This window comes from Procambarus clarkii, chromosome 18, assembly GCF_040958095.1.
Source record: "Procambarus clarkii isolate CNS0578487 chromosome 18, FALCON_Pclarkii_2.0, whole genome shotgun sequence".
Lineage (NCBI taxonomy): Eukaryota > Metazoa > Arthropoda > Malacostraca > Decapoda > Cambaridae > Procambarus > Procambarus clarkii.
Window position 1 is genome coordinate 33,650,261 of NC_091167.1, and position 4,642 is coordinate 33,654,902.

The window sequence follows — 4,642 nt, forward strand, 5'->3', positions numbered from 1 at the left end:
GGGGGGGGGGTTCTTGAGGTTATCTTGAGATGATTTCGGGGCTTTTAGTGTCCCCGCGGCCCGGTCCTCGACCAGGCCTCCACCCCCAGGAAGCAGCCCGTGACAGCTGACTAACACCCAGGTACCTATTTCACTGCTAGGTAACAGGGGCATAGGGTGAAAGAAACTCTGCCCATTATTTCTCGCCGGCGCCTGGGATCGAACCCAGGACCACAGGATCACAGGTCCAGCGTGCTGTCCGCTCGGCCGACCGGCTCCCTGAAGGGAGGGACAGCAAGGTTACCCCTGTGGTTCCATGGATCAATGCGTCCCCAAGGTCCAGTCTCCAATCAAGCCTCGTGGTTGGTGGTCTGGTCAACTAGGCTGTTTGATGAGGAGGTCAGATAGTGGTGAGTGTCACCGCCTGGTCACCAGGGTCACTCTTCACTGTGATTCCTTCCACCAGGGTCACCAATCACTACCGCCAGATAACTGGGATCTATCAGTTGATTGTGTAAATGCACGCAAGAAAGACAGTGTACACTCTACATTATTAAAACAGTCAACATTGAAAAGCATCACTGAGAGTACTCAGGTTATATAAGTAACGATGTATATCAGTGCTATACCGATGGTTCTGTAGAAGAAGATGGAAGATGTACCGGATGTGGTTATCTTGAGGTTATCTTGAGATGATTTCGGGGCTTGATCAGGCTTGTGCATATAATATATTTCAACAATCTTCTCTCGTACATACAGCAATGAAGCGCGTCAATGACTGGGCAAGTACGACTCAAACCAAACTTGCAGGCATATACCTTACCACTGAATTTTTAAAAGACAAAGGCAGTGGACTTATATACTGTGACTCGCAGAGTGCACTCCTGGCATTGAACGCACATAGTAGTAATACCCAGAAAATAGTCTCTGATATTCGGATGAATGTTTTAGCTGCTAAAGAAAACAGATTTGACATTAAATTCCTATGGATACCATCACATGTTGGCATCTCAAGGCATGACACTGTTGATATGCTTGCAAAGACAGCCTGTAGAAAACCAGATAGTAGAAATTGATATGAGTTTTTCATTAGCAATGACAAAGAGAATACTTAAACAAATATCTAATGAAAATCTTACTGACCTAACAAATTCACAAAGACCTGAAAGTTGTAGCATTGAACATTATGATAAATATCGTGAGGAGACATTCATATATTGAACTAATAGAACAAGAACCCGGCAATGTGATGTTATAGTGGCCAGAATACGCCTGGGATATAGACGTATCTGGCAGCTTTCACAAAACCCAAATGTCGAATACACAATGTGTAAACTTTGAGAAAGAGAAAACATGCACTCACCTGAACATTATATTGTAGAATGTCCCATATTGACTGACTTTCGCCCTCCTGGGATAACGTATGCTGAACTCTGTAACTACTATATGAGTACTGGAACACTTGATGATATATTGGACTTGTACCCGAAGATGGGCTATGTAATGCATCAGTTATACAATGCATGTGATGTAACTGTAACCTGAGCTTGTAAAAGCGTCTTAATCACCTTCAGTGGTTAAGCGCTTAATAACACACTAGTTTCTATAGCAGTTATCTTACCCCTGTCAAAGTAGGAGAGACATAAATGAATGTGTGTGTAATATATATATATATATATATATATATATATATATATATATATATATATATATATATATATATATATATATATATATATATATATATATAATGTGTGTGTGTGTGTGCTGTTTGTAAATGTGTGGCCACGTCTGTGGTAGAAAATAATAATAATAATAATAAAGAATAAAAAAAAACTGCCGTCAGGGTCACCAATATCTGCCAGTGAGTGGTAGCATGAGCGTGAGGGATAAGACCAAAACCCTGAGGGAATTGTGACCCCTGGAGGAGGAGGAAGGAGTGGTATAGTGAATGGTGACCCCCGGAGGAGGAAGGAGTCACAGGGAAGAGTGACCCCTTGGGATCAGGGGGTGACAGGGGTCGAGGGTTAGCTGACAGACGACGCCTTCTGCTGCTGTTTGTACCCCCACTCACTTGAGCCCCACTATCCCCCTCCCCCACTCTCTCCTCCAGGTCGCTATTCCTTCACACTCTTTCTTCTCTCCACCCTCACCCCCCCCCTCCCCATCCTCCTACACCCTCACCCCCCATGCTCTTGTGGCCTCCGAACACGCCTCGTTAATCTCCCCATAAAAGGAAATCGTCCATCAGCGGTGCTAATCCACAAACGTGTCTGGTCTGTCACCGCTGCGTAGCGTTGTTTATGCTGACTCGCCCCTCAGGAATATGTCTTGTTTGTGCTGACTCGCCCCTCAGTCCTCAGGAATATGTCCTGTTTGTGCTGAATCGCCCCTCAGCCCTCAGGAATGTGTTCTGTTTATGCTGACTCGCCCCTCAGGAATATATCCTGTTTGTGCTGACTCGCCCCTCAGCCCTCAGGAATGTGTTCTGTTTACTCTTAAAGAATTGTATTTCCAATATTTCGGGCTTAGACTCGATAGTTTGCTACGACTTGTTGAACTAGATCTGATCGCTGTATGTGAATGTGAACCCTATAAACACAACTATTCACATGCGTAACTATGCAATTGAATATGAAGAAACCGCTGAATTCATAGACAACTTTATTACGAATTAACAAGAAATGTGTAAGAAATCTTAGTCAAATATCCAAAATTTGCTTAATGAAGGTAAAGTGCCTTCAAATGACTGTAAACACTCAGCAGCTGTCCGCAGTGTGACTGAGTGAATGGGAGTGGAGAATTGATCAGTAGCATTGATTGTAATCATGATATATTTGTGCTTCAGCCTACAGTTTAGACCTATTGTCTTGTGTATGACCCTGTCATACATGTATGACCCTGATCTTGTGTATGACCTTGTGATCATGATCTTGTGTATGACCTTGTGATCATGATCTTGTGTATGACCTTGTGATCATGATCTTGTGTATGACCTTGTGATCATGATCTTGTGTATGACCCTGTCTGGTATTCACTGTCTTGTGTGACAGTGAATACCAGCATTATCCTCACTCTAGTAAGACCTAATGAATTCCTCAGTTTAGGCAAAATTGTAATTAATTGTTGTCAATAAAGATGTTAATAATAAATTAATGTAACTGGCCAACCACAGTTATGTATATGCTGCACATGTAAATAATATATATTTATATATATATATATATATATATATATATATATATATATATATATATATATATATATATATTATTTATATTTTTGTCTTTAGTCTGCATGAAGCTCAACTCTTGATTTACCTTATTATTAAAAGGTCAAATTAAACAGACACACGTATAAATCAATCATATTATTGTCTTGATCAGAGTACAATTGTTTACACAATCTGTTGAAATGGTAAGTTCTGAATATTTTGCTGTTGTAACATGTTGCCTTCGTGTTGGAGGCCCCCTGCTAGGCGTAGGCTCGGCTACAAGTACCTCTGGGAGTTTGTAACATCTGCTGATGTAGATTTGACTAAATGTAAACTCTGTCAGCAGAACTATTCGCATACTTTGCATCATTATATGCTGGAATGTAAAAAAATCACGGAATTCAGAGATACCATCAATGGAGTCCAAGAAATGTGTAAGTACTCCATTCATAATGATGTACTTTCAGGTATCTTAGCGAAGTATCCAAAATTTGCTTACCGTTTTACAGTCATGCAGTAGCATGCATGACTGTAAAACTGCCGCCCAGTTGGGTGGGTGTGGAGCAACTCACCATAGATGTAAAGTGCCTTGTATAGTGACTGTTGTGAGCCTCTTGTTGAATCACTTGTGATATAAAAAGATTATTGATATGTATATGTATGTGTGTACATGTAGTATATATATGCACTTGTGTATGTGTAGTATATATGTAAATGTGTCTGTAATATTAACAATTATGCTACTGGCTTCAAGAGATTGTCACTTGCATAGCTAAACGAACCATGAGGTTCAGTTCCTGAACCCATTATGTGCCTCTGTAACCCTTTCCACCACCGCCCATGGGATGGGTATGGGGTGCATAATAAATAAATAAAATGAGGCTCACATACACAATGAGAAGGGCTTCCAACACTCTAACAAATGCAGCGTAAAAAAAAATATCTTTCTGTTAGTTCGTCCGCTTCATGCAGTGAAATGTATTACTTAAGTTCTTCGGAATGTAGAGAACAAGCCACAATAACGTGGCTGATAATCATTAACCCGTCCTTTCCACTAATAGGTCGAGTTTTTTACGTTATCGTAACCAACTTTACAAATGCAACCTATTAACAAAAAGTAACGGATCATATTTTCCTCTTATTTTCCATGTCCTCTCTTACTTTCCCAACTAACACCAAAATAGGAAGTTCGGTTGACAAAAGAAATTTGACAAAATTAACTAACATTAATATTCGTAAAGTATCTTTGTTTGTTTTTTGTACCATATTTGTGGGCAGTGAACTAGTCTCTGTTTTGTCTCAACATTTCCTCGTTTCCCCTCGCTCAGTATTTTACCTTGTGAGCTTGACTCCAGGCGCGGCTGCCTCTGGGGCGTCCCCTTCCTGGTCAGAGGTCAGCAAGTGACCCAGAAGGCAGAGTTAACCTTCCTGTCATTAGTGACCGAGAAT